Genomic DNA, 13,205 nt, shown 5'->3' on the forward strand with positions numbered 1-13,205 from the left:
GGGGGCCCTAGAACCACCTGCCTAGTGAAGACAAACTCTTAACTGAATGCGAAACCCTGGCCCTTCTATCAATTTCCGACTACTTTCTGTGTTTAGGGATAAGAAGCAAACAGCTTTCACATGAAAGATAGGAACACTTCCATTAACGGTAACAAAGATGAAACATTTTTCCCCCTACGCCCCAGACATCCACAGACCAACATGCCTTATATGTGACACCAGGAGGATTTACAGGGTAAAAATATCATGGCTAGGCAAGAACTTGCAATTTAAGGAGAAAAAGAAGAAACCTATGCTGTTTTATTTATTCTTAGGCACTGAATCCCAACTACCGGCCAAGTACATAGGGGATGTAGAAATGTGGCTCATACACCATCCTGCCTACAAGAGGGGAAAAAAATAAATAAAAAAATAAATAAAGGTCTATGTAGATCAATGCACTTGCACAGAAGCACAGACATACAGATTTGTACACCCAACACACAATATCCATTATAGCACATGTAATCAGTTTTTGATTTACCTCTAAAGAAATGCTGAAAGATAAGGGCAAAATCCCAGATAACTGGGTAAAGACACAGGGAAGCTGAAATGTGTTTACTGAAGGCATTCCAGGTGTCAGGTGTGCTAAGGTCACAGGATCCACAAAATGACACATTGTTAGATCAGTGCAGTCCAAAACATGTGACTACCGAGCATCTGAAATGTGACTAGTGCACACTGGTGTGCCCTGTAAGTGGAAAACACACAACACATTTCAAGGACTCACTAGGAAAAACAAACGTCAACTATATCATCAGTAAGTTTTACATTGAATGCATATTGATAACATTCTGGACACACCAGGTCAAAAAATATATCATTACAATTAATTTCATTTGCTTCCTTTGCTACTAGAAAACTCAAAATGACCTACGTGGCTTGTATTTGTGGCTTATGTTTCTGTTAGGTAGCGAGGACTGAAGATTTTCCCTTCAAAAGACTGCGATGGCACATCCACTCAGTGACAGCAGCACCTTATTACTACTACTAAGGCAGGCAGAAAATTAAGCAGAAAATGTCTATGTTACCATGTCACATTTAAGGTGCACTTAATACCATAAACTCGTACAACTCAGGTCTGGCCAATACTCCAAGTTCATGATAGAGAATGCTGTACATTAAAAGATTCACTCTGTCACATGCAGGAGGAAGAAAGATGGTCCAACTGTTTCACTTCACTCCAGACTGCTGGACCTCTGCACACACTCAACTGGTACTCTGTTCCATGCGGTTCAGAACATAGATTTTTGTCTAGCAACAGCTGGACGATTTTCCAAAGCCTTCCATAGGGAATTTCACTTCGACATCAGTTTGTCCTAAGTGCCACTGACTTCGCTTTCACCGCAATGTTACGGTTCTGTGCCTGGATTAGGACCGAAACAGCACGAGTTGTCTTGTGGAACTTGAGGAACTTGTTGATGCAATTTGGAAGAAGACTGGTCACTACAGACGGAAATATATCTTAACACCTGGTGGTGTGACAAGAGCAGGACTGAAGGAAGAAGGAAGTACAAGGAAAAACACACAGAAGACCCAAAGCGGAGATGAAGCAACCCCTCTCTGTTGCTATGGCAGTTAGAACAGCGGCAGTAGAACCATAATGGCCAGTCTACCAGCACTTCTTTCAAGGTAGGCGATAAAGGGGCGCCTGGGTGGCTCAGCTGGTTAAGCATCCGACTTCGGCTCAGGTCATGATCTCACAGTTCAGGAGTTCGAGCCCAGCATCTGGCTCTGTGCTGACAGCTCAGAGCCTGGAGGCTGCTTCCAATTCTCTCTCTCTCTCTCTCTCTCTCTCTCTCTCTCTGCCCGCCCGCCCCCCCCCAGCTTGTCTCTCTCTCAAAAATAAACAAACATTTAAAAACAAATTAAAGGTAGGTTGATAAAGAACATGATTAACATTAGCAATTAGAGTAACAGCCACAATAGTGGTCATTTCCTTAAATGATTACCTTGCAAAATTTTATTTTACTTTGCAAAAAAATGTTTTTTGACTATTTAATTATAAGTGAGTATTTTCTCATTTAATGCTTTTACCACTTTGGAATTAGATGCTGTTGTCAGATTAGGAAACTGCCATCCAGACAGTTGATTTTGCCAAAGTGGCACAGTTTATAAATGAAGGAAGTTGGATTTAAACTCAGCTTCCAGGCCCAAAACAGGTCACTGGGCTGCATATGAAATGCAGCACTAATAATAATTGTCAAACAACAACAACAAAGTCTGGCCAACAGACCAACCTTTTTATTACTTAAAAAAAAAAAAATAGTTGCCTTTAAAGATGGAACAGTGCTCAGATCTGCTGCTGCCACATACGGAGCTCCTTCTAAGAAGTCTGAGTGGAGCAACTTGAAAAAGGCATTCTTCTGGCTGTTTGCCCTCACTCACACACCCCTGCCTCATTCCAGGGGAGGGTAGCATTTTTACTTCTTTGTCTTCTTCATTTGCAGAGCATATGTGTGACAAGAAAATTTAAGGAACTCACCAGTCAAAAATCCCTTTTCCATATAGCTTTGTTAAAGATACCAAGTCAGTAACAGTGAAAATGTAAAGACGATTACAGACCAGTGACATGGCTATCTTGAGCTGGGAAACTACAGATTTGGGTGGAGGTTTCCATGTTTTGGTAACAATTTGCAAAAGCAGAACTTCTAGATACTTAGACGCGTCCTTGTGATTACAGCATTTCTGCTCCTTAAGAAATTATTCTAATATCCTGTGTAACAGCTCTTCCCAAGGTATAAAAAATGAAATATTACAATTCTTCAGAATTAAAAGCACCAAGAGTATAATCAAAGTGGAATCCTAGGGGCGCCTGGGTGGCTCAGTCGGTTGGGCGTCCGACTTCGGCTCGGGTCATGATCTCGCTGTCTGTAAGTTCGAGCCCCACATCGGGCTCTGGGCTGACAGCTCAGAGCCTGGAGCCTGTTTCGGATTCTGTGTCTCCCTCTCTCTCTGACCCTCCCCTGCTCATGCTCTGTCTCTGTCTCAAAAATAAATAAAACGTTAAAAAAAATTTTTTTTTTAAAAAGTGGAATCCTAAAACACATTGCCCAACCAGACAGGAATGGGGCAGAGAGTACAGGTGTTATTTGTTATTTGTTATTTGAAGCACCCGCAACCCCCGGCAGGTGGCCACCTGAGCCTGAAGCAGATATCACTAGGATAGGGTGAGCCACTCTTTCTGTTTTCCCTTGCCACCTTGGACATAAACACCCGCTTGCCAGGTAATGAGAATAAAATGCGCTTTGTTCCAAGGGGTATGCACTTGAAATAATCAGGAGCGGTTTTAAAGAAGAGGAAGAAAGCAAGCTTGCTGCCAAACAAGACACTAACAGCAACACAGCCATCAACAGATTGGCCCCGAGACAGGCAAGGAGAGGAGTCATTTTGAGGAAATCTCTTTCTGGCTTTCGGAGGCTCTGGAGGAAAATAATAGAGAAAGTAAACAAACGGCACACCAAACATGGCATAAAGTGGTATAACACAGAAAGAAACTAATTAGAGGATTTGGTCAAGATTGCTGAATGGGGGTATACATAAGGTTAGTGGCAGAAAGGAGTTTCTTCTTAAAAGATCTCCTAGGAAATCCTGAACGGTATACAGGATTGGTCATAGTTTCTCTGCCTATATTTTAAATAGTTTTTCCCAACTTACAAAAAGCTCACAGGAAGGAAATGTGAAACTTTTGTTTAATCAGGAGAGAGACAGAATATAGCTTCACCTCTTCCCCACACGCCCTTCTCCAATCTAAGTTCACAAATACAAAGATCAAGAAGGTTCTGAGAGCATTCGAAGCATTGCCCCCATCGTAAATGTGGATTGGGTGGCCCTGAAAGAAGATTCAACTGGAGAGAATGGCTACTCACCACCACCCAGCCTGGTGTGAGGATCTCCTGACGAGGCTGACCCAGGACCTCAGGGCCCCTTCGATGCTTCCTAGGGCCCCAGCATATATTTATGCCCAGGCCCTAGCTTGCATTTTAATTTTGGCTGCCTTCTACGGAAGGAAAAGGCAACCCACTGTCCATAAAGTTTGGCTCACAAGTTCCCACATCCTCTGGGCGGCCGGGAAGAGACCACGCCAAGCAGTGAAGTGACTACCGGCCATAATCATCCAGGGCAAGTTAGTGCTCTCCATTTTTGAAAAATGATCAATTGCCAACATGTCAACTTTCATAGGAGGAGATGGTCAAGTTAAATGAGCAGTCTTGTCCAATTAAGAGACTCAGCACAGAAGTTAACTCACTGGAAAAGCTTGACAAATATTTGTTCATGTGATTCTTGCTCAGCAGTATGCTAAGGGGCTGGGTTCTGGTACCTTCTGACCTTCATGTCCCTGCTCAATGCCATTTGCCTCCCGGGATTCCCACCAGAATCCAACCCAGCTTGTCCAAGTCTACACCAGTCTTCTTCATGGGCATCAAGTAATTAGCTACATATAGGACTCCTAAGGTCACGGTCTACATCACAGAGACAAAAGTACAACACTTAGAAGCCCTGTGCTACGAGCAGCCAGAATGGAGGTTCATCTGGCTCTGCCTCTTAATGTGCCACCTTCTAAGGGGTCATGTCACTTCCCCAGGCCCCAATCCAGCTGTGAAAGGAGTTCTCCCACCACTTTATCCCAACCATAGTCTGCCCTGTACCATAGTGGACTGCAAATGGGTTAACCTGGTTAAAACTGTAAGCCCCTTGAAGGCAGGTATCATCCTTCACGTACGAATCTTCTAACACTCAGTGATTCTATCAACATGGACTGCTCACAGTCCATGTAACAATGAAGAAGACCAGCCTGGACCTCCAAAAGCCGACAGCCAGGAGCACAGTGCCTGGTGCACCGAAGGAGCTCAATTCAATTAAACTGACTCATAGAGGCTGCATCGCTTGCCCTGTAACAGGCAGGTATGTTATCCCCTTTGGCCCGATTTTGACTAAAGAGACCGATGATGTCACCTAAGGTGAACAGTGACAGAATAAGCTCCCTGCATGGGGCTAACAATGGCAGTATCTGCTCCGGTGTCTGCTACCTCCCTCAGAAGGACGACTCTCTGGGAGCGCAGGCAGCCAGCTGAGGGTCAGCTCCCTGTCTTCCTCAGGTTTCCTGGAGGAAGCCCCATCAGGCTGGGAGGCCAAGATGAGCAGACAGACAGTGTGTTGGGAACATTTCCTCCACTGGACTGAGCAAAGATTTATCCCGTGAGCTGGGGAGTAGGGTTAGGTGTGGCCCAGGGACATCTTAGTTCCATACTGCCACAGCAAGGGAGGGAGGTGCTGTCCCCGGAAAGCGGAAGACCATCCAGACCCAACACTAGACCAAGAAATAGGTGGTCCTTGGGGTGAGAAACTCAAGACCCTCCTTAGAATTCATCAGAGCTCTGTGATATAGTCAGACTACTGATCCACTCATTACTTCTGAAGAGCATTTTATTGTACCCAGTCCAAACAGTTCCTAAAAATGGTCAGTGGCATGTCAACTGGTTGGCAGAGCAACCAGTGACTGGTTTTCCGACTGAAGGTGTAATTCTTTCCACTCACGTATGACAGGTTATCAGGTCTGGGGATAGTGGCACATGATAGAAAATAAACCCTTGTAATTATACTCTTGATCCCTAAGAGGTAGCTGTTAAAGGTAAACAGCACAAATTCAATAGTGGTTTTCTAGGTGCTTTCAACAGATCTTGAGATTTTTGCTTTTTTTTAAGTTTATTTTGAGAGAAAGAGGAGAGAGCACAAGTGGGGGAGGAGCAGAGAGAGAGAGGAAGAGAGAGAGGAAGAGAGAGAGAGAGGAAGAGAGAGAGGAAGAGAGAGAGGAAGAGAGAGAGAGAGGAAGAGAGAGAGGAAGAGAGAGAGAGAGGAAGAGAGAGAGAGAGGAAGAGAGAGAGAGAGGAAGAGAGAGAGAGAGGAAGAGAGAGAGAGAGGAAGAGAGAGAGAGAGGAAGAGAGAGAGAGGAAGAGAGAGAGAGAGGAAGAGAGAGAGAGAGGAAGAGAGAGAGAGAGGAAGAGAGAGAGAGAAAGAGAGAGAGAGAGGAAGAGAGAGAGAGAGGAAGAGAGAGAGAGGAAGAGAGAGAGAGAGAGGAAGAGAGAAAGAGAGGGAGAGAGAGAGAGAGGAGAGAGAGAGAGAGGAAGACAGAGAGAGAGGAAGACAGAGAGAGAGGAAGACAGAGAGAGAGGAAGACAGAGAGAGAGGAAGACAGAGAGAGAGGAAGACAGAGAGAGAGGAAGACAGAGAGGAAGAGAGAGAGAATCCCAAGCAGGCTCTGCCTGGTCAGCTCAGAGCCCAACGCGGGGCTTGAACTCACAACCACGAGATCACAACCTGAGCCAAAGTCGGATGCTTAACCAACTGAGCCACCCGGGGGCCCTTAGATCTTGGGCTCTTAATCTGGGGAGTCCAAAGAGGTTCATAAATGTACTTAATGCAGGGAGTTCCATGCTCTTGAGACCGACAAAGATTATGAATGTACAGCATCCCTGTATATAGGTGAAACTCTCCCTAGGAAAAATGGTCCAAAAGCTGTATCAGATTTGCAAATGTGTACAAAACATTTAGATATCACTGCTAAGTGGCCTTTTCTGGTTTGCAAAGTGGACTCCTCTTGGAGGAAAACATTTTCCTCTGTGCTGCCCGAGAGCAAAGGGAAGCTGTTCAGCCTTACATTCATTACCAGCACACTCTGCCAGAGTTCCTTTTTCTGGCTGACTTTCCATCACTGCCACCAACAAAAGAACTGGACAGATGTAGTGAACAGTCTCATAGATGCTGCTGTGGCTGTTTTGTAGTCATTTACACTTTGAGAAGAAAAAAACAGGGGCATGTCAGCGGCTCAGTCAGTTAAGCATCACACTCTTGATTTCAGCTCGAGTCATGACTCACAGTTCCTGAGTTCAAGCCCCACATCAGACTCCACATGCACACTGAGCCTGCTTGGGATTCTCTCTCTCCCTCTCCGCCTCTCCCCCACACACTCTTTCAAAATAAATAAACTTAAAGGACATTATTATAAAAAAAAAACATTCCAGATTTAGCAAACCAAACTCATCTAGAAATCATAAAGAAAAAAGCAAAGAGAAGACCAATTTTGTTGTTACAAATCGCCATGCCTAACAGGGATAAGAAAAGTTGAGTTTTCTTTAATGATTGTGAGGGAAAATTGATTAAGTTGAGGATGAATGGCTTATGTTAGCTTGATAATAAACTTTGGTGTTCAGCAAATATCAATCTAAGGAGAAAATAAAAATAGTCTATGTTTTCTCCCACTGTACAAGTAAACTTCTTAGACTACAACCAACTTTTCTCACAAGCAGATTCTGTGGTGACGAATGGTCATGGTATTTACATAGCAAACCAATGTATATCCAGTGAGCACCATTCACTACAGAAGAGATTGGACTAGACAGCAGGTGAGGTTAGAGGAGGTGACCCACCACACATAACCCACTAGAATAGCAGTCAAAACACAATGCACAGACTTTTCTGAACGGTGGACATGTTTCTTGAACACAGGGGAGAAAACAAAGGCTTAGAGAGGTAAAATGGCTTTGTGTGGGGAGAAAGGAGACCTGCATCTTCTGAACCTCAACCTGCATTTTGCTATCTCCACTCCTCTTCCCTATCTTTTGATTACTAAATTCTAGACTAGGACAGCTAAATATCTGATGACCTCCATGAAAGGCTTTATGCACACCTGTGCATGTGTGTGTGCGCGCGCGTGTGTGTGTAATTCAGTAAATGTTAATCACCTACTATGTGACAGATATGCTACTGGACACATGGAATATAAAACTGAAGAATGAGGCAGACTTCTTCATTCAAATAGAGTTTGTTTTAAAATACATGGTTAAGTCTATAAAGTTACTTATTAAAATACTAAATTTACTGATACCCATCAGTGAGTCTGATGTTGAAGACTAGTTTTTTGTTCACTGTAGATGGCTGGAGTTGGGAAACTGATGGTTGATTAACAATCCTCTTGTGGGGCGCCTGGGTGGCTCAGTTGGTTAAGAGACTTTGGCTCAGGTCATGATCTCCTGGTTTGGGAGTTCGAGCCCCGCGTCGGGTTCTGTGCTGACAGCTCAGAGCCTGGAGCCTGCTTCAGATTCTGTCTCCATCTCTCTGCCCCTCCCCTGCTCATGCACTGGCTCTCTCTCTCTCTCAAAAATAAACACTACAAAAAATTAAAACAAAAACACAACCCTTCTCCTTCATTAAACCACCTACACTTTTCAGCTCATGGGTAGTAACTCAAAAGGAAGAAATTTCTAAATCATGTAGCATCTTGAGACTAATCAAATTATTGTATGCTTACAGTTTTCAGCTTGAAGTGTAACCCTATCCATAATAAACTGATTTCTTCCAGTATCATTTTATTACAGAGGATACAATGGTTGTACTTCGATACACTAGTTATTTTTTTGTAAAGGATACCATCAGTATCATATACCCATATAGTTAACAGGAAAAAAAAACAACCCTAGACTCCTTTTCTCTATCACCCACTTAAAATACACCCAAGAGGCCTTTGATATATTTAGTTTTGTTTTGTCAACTCCTATATTCATCATGCAAGGTAGAGAAAATTCAGTTGGCTTCTAGCAAAATAAAGCACGACACTAGAACAGTGAATGTTTTTAATAAAATTAAGGATTTAATGATGTGACAATTTTAAAAGTATTTCTAGGTACCCTACTATATATTGGTTGCTTTTGGATCTTCAGATTAAGGTCATCTCCCTCCCCCCCAACAAAAATTCACCATGAATGTAGTTAGCGATGATGAGTATACCCTCCGCAAACAATTCAGAGAAACACACTTTCTATTCTTGGAAATTCAGTGTAGTTGGCATTGAGACCATTCCTGGGCTGTCTGTACAGATGCTGTGTGGATAGGAGAGTCAGTCTTCCACATTTAAAATGTTGGAAAGCTAAGTTATCAAGAAAAGCAAAGATGGGTGTGCTTCCAAATGTTACTTACGTTTTCATCTGAATTCAGGTTTAGGCAAATGTTGGCAGAAAAAAATAGGAAGACAAGTACTCTGTAGGATAAATCACACAGATTTAAATAGAGTACTTTCTTTCTAAGATGTATATATTTTTTTATCTTAGGACATCTTGGGGGACTCAGTTACAGCTGTGGAACCACCAGCACCATTAAGGATATCCACAATGTACTAAAAGAGAAATTCTAAGTAGAAAAACCTACAAAGAGCATTATATCCATTCATCCAAACATTTGAGTACCTACTATTTGTCAACACTGCTCTAGGCACTAAGGATACAGCAGCAACAAAAGACACAAGATCCGTGCCTTTGCAGAGCTTGTGTTCTCCTAATGAGACGAATATGTACCAAAATATATGGCAAGCTAGAAGGTGTTAAGCGCCACGGAGAAAAAAAAAAAAAAAAAGACATAAGAGGGGCAGGGCATGCTGGGAGCTGATGTGACACACACCTGAGTGAAGACCTGGGGTACTGAAGGGCACAGCCACGGAGAGGATCTAGAAGGGTGGTCTAGACAGTGGGACAGCAAATGCGAGTGCTGAGGCAGGAATGTGCCTGGCGATTTGGAGGGATAATGAGGAAGCCCAAGTGTTTAAATGCCTTAAATTGCTTCCAGATTAAGGGGTTACAATTTGGGGCAAAATGTCAACACATTTTCATAAACTCTTAGAGCAAGAACATGCTTTTGCAAATGCTTGCTAAAACTACTTAATCTTACCAAGCTTGAAGAAATGAGGAAGGGAAGCTTGAGTGGGTAATCCAAGGTTACACCACTGGTGACGCCTGAGAAAAGCCTTTGGAACAAGTATCCCAAACTCAGCACCACAGTCTGTCTCAGACTTCAACTTTATAATTAAGAGGCTCTGTTCCTCCTCAAAAAAACGAAATTATAAAAAACAAAATAATCCAACTAAGAATCTTAAAGCTGAAAATAGATCAAGTTCACTTTTTTCACTCAACAGATAAGAGAGACCCTATGTACACCCTAAATTTTTGGTGAGGAATGAAATAATAAATGCAGCATTACTTAGACCCGATCTCCCAGCAATTCATGGGATAGGTGTAGAACAGAAACCAGTCTCTAATAGCTTATAATAGCACTGTTCGTTATATTTAAAAAAAAAAAAAAAAAAAAAAAAAATGGAAACAGATCAACTGCCCTTAGTAGAAAAAGTGTAACGGTGAAAAATTGGAAACATTCTAATTTTCTCTTTGCAAGGGATTAGTGTACTACCATTTATTTCTATGCTGGAATTCTCTGTAGCAGCTCAATAAGAGTTACATGGACCTCAACACATAATGACATTTAAAAATGCAAGGGGTATGTACATAGACTTATGCTGTTTGTGTAAAATATTAAATACACAAGCTCACAGATATTGCTTATGGACATATAATATACAGAAATACCAAAACGTGCTTGGAAACTACGAATCTAACTTCACTTTAGTGGTCACCCGAAGACGGAGGAAGTGGAGGAAGAGTGGATAAAACACTTCAGTTGCAGTTTTATTGGCGGCGATATGAAACAAATAATGGACATATTAGCAACTTTTAAACATAAGTAGTGGCCATTTTTTATGTGTGAAATATTTCCTACTTAGTTTTATATTGAAAGGAAAAAAGAGAGACAAAACTCCTCCATCATATTCCATTAACTGCAAGCCAAGTTTCCTTAACCTCCAAACCTCAGTTTCTTCACCTTTAAAATGTCAGTGACACTAAGTGTGCCTGCCTCAAAGAGGATTTGGGAAGCGGTGGCCTGGAGACAGTGCTTCAACGTCAGGGGCACAATCATGCCCCTATTTAGTCCCCATGGCCCAGCACCCATTCTTTCTATTCAATTTCACAAATAGCAGTAAGATTTTTCACAACAGGGTTATAACCACCATCACCACCAACCCCCCCAAAAGAGTCATAAAACAAGTCTAAGGTGTGTAAAGGATACAATAAATTAATGAATGAATGAGTTAATGAAGCATCTCAAAGAATGGAGAGGAAAAAACCTGGGATCTCCCAGCACAGGACCACCTTTCCCAATGCAACTGTTATGCAAACACTGGTTGAAAATTATAAGAACTGGATAAGTTTTCTCACATTAAAGTCTACTATCTTACAAAAGGCCATGGAGGAAAAAAATGACACTGGTTAGGCATCATTAAGAAAAGATGATCAGATGACATCCATCAGTAATAAAACTCCCAGCCACACCTGTGAACAGCTGGGGGGCAGGGCAACCAAAATCCTCCCTGTGATGCACTCTCCCTTCTCCAACTTTGTGCAAACCACAAGGTGAGGCCCTGAGAGCAGCATCTGCTGAGTCCTACTGATGGACAGACCAGTTCCTCCCCCTGCCAGGCCCTTACAGTCTTGAGATCACATTCTCCAGAGAACTGGCAACGTCCGCATCCCAGCCAGCTTAGCATTCTCCTCTCGCGGAAGGAGAGCCGAGACCCTGCCAAATCACCTGGCAACCTGCGGCCACGAGAAGCTGCTGGTCTTGGTGGGCGGCCTTGAGCCCCCAGATATGCCCGGACCATTGGAAATAAAGTTGCGCTGACTGGGTTCCCTGGAGAAGCGCAAGCCTGGACAAACAGCCCAGGCCCCAGCCCCTGGGAGGTCACTTATAACTTCTCCACTTCACACTGGGCTCCATCCATTCAGTCTGCTGCCTCCCCGGGCTCCGGGACCCCACCCCCACCCACAAAAGGGGAGAGATCCACACGAAAAGGAGAGCGTGAACCAGAAGGCAGCAGACGAACCCTAAAAACTGCAGAAACTTAAGCGCGGACACAAACCTGCTCAAGCCCGCCGCCAAGGGAAGGCAGGTTAGAGTGGGTACCCACCCACCTGGGCAGAGGTAGGGACAGATGGCGGGCGAGCGCCCCTAGCCCGAAGTCCCAGCTGCCGCCCCGTGTGCGCCCGAACTCCAGCATCCCGCCTCCCGGCCTTCCTAGAAGCTGAGGCGGGGAAAAGGACACGAGGAGCGAGGGGCTCTAGCAGGCCCGGTGTAGCTTCGCCTGCACCCCTGGGCCAGCCAAAGGGCTCCCTAGAGTCAGAAAAGGAACAATAGCGGAGCCTCGGTCGCCGGAGCCATCCAGAATCTCCCGCTTGCACCTTCCTCCCACCCAGCTCCTCCAAGTTCAGCGCCGAGGCGGGTCGAGCCCAGAAGCGAGGACCCGGGTGGTGGGGGAGGGTGGGGGCGCCAGGCAGGTGGGACAGGGTGCCGACTCGCCGCCCCCCCCAGGACGCCCTGCAGGGCTGGCCATTCATTCTCGCCCGCGCTCCCTCGGCCCGTCCAGCCCCGTGCCTCGCCGCTGCTGGCCTGCGAGGGGCGGTGGGGGGCAGGCAGCAGCAAAGCCCGCTCCCAACTTGGCCCGTTCCCCACCCCCCCCCCGCTCACTCGGATCCCCACATCCTCCTCTCCCTCTGCAGACAGCGGGCGGCCGGCGGCAGACAAGGGAGTGGTGGCGGGACCCTCGCTGCCACCCCGCTAAGCCTCTCCACCGGGCGCGCCGTCCCTCGCCGGAGCCCCAGACACAAAGGCGGGGCCGCGAGCCGGCTCTCCGCTCCGGGAAGAGCCTCCCGACTCGCGGCGCCGCGCACTCACCCCATCCAGGCGGCGGCGGCAGCTCCCGGGCCGCGCTGGCTGCGCCACTCGGCCCGCCGCTTCCCCAGGAAAACGCGGCCGCCGGGCTCGCTTCCTGCTCGGCTTCCTGCGCCTCGGTCCCTCCTCCTCCCCCGCTGCGAGGGTCAGTGGGCGCCACGGCTCCCGGGCTGGGCCGGCGGGGCGGGGGCAGCGGCAGCACCACCACGTGGCCGCCCGGCGCCGGCCCCCGCCGACCTGGATCCAGCGGGAGCGAGAAGGGAGGTGCTCGCCTCTCCCCTCCCCTTCCACCCCGCGCGGCCCCAAATTCCGCGAGTCAGGTGACCCGGCCCCGCGCTGCGGCCGGGACCCGCGGGGGGTGCCGCGGGCGTTCCCTGCGGACTTTTCGTTTTCCCGGGATCGTGGACCCTTCACCGCGGACGTGTCCCATCAGCATCACCGTCACCTGAACTTACTGGGAAACACCCGTGCTCGCACCCCCGGGTTTGGGACGCGTGAGATCCCGAATAGTATTCATTTCTGGCCAACCTCCAAAGTCGTCTGTGGTCGTGGGGCTGTGC

The 13,205-nt window shown here is 46.2% G+C and overlaps 1 protein-coding gene across 2 annotated transcripts in view; it reads right to left on the reverse strand.

Moving 5' to 3' along the window:
- Positions 1–12,888, reverse strand: part of RAI14 (retinoic acid induced 14) — a 144,991-nt gene extending 132,103 nt beyond the window's left edge. For both annotated transcript variants that reach the window (XM_047836667.1, XM_047836424.1), the window contains exon 1: positions 12,649–12,888. The gene's annotated coding sequence lies outside the window, so the exon portion shown is untranslated. The remainder of the gene's footprint in view (positions 1–12,648) is intronic.
- Positions 12,889–13,205: the final 317 nt, after the last annotated feature.

Source organism: Prionailurus viverrinus, chromosome A1 (assembly GCF_022837055.1).
Source record: "Prionailurus viverrinus isolate Anna chromosome A1, UM_Priviv_1.0, whole genome shotgun sequence".
Lineage (NCBI taxonomy): Eukaryota > Metazoa > Chordata > Mammalia > Carnivora > Felidae > Prionailurus > Prionailurus viverrinus.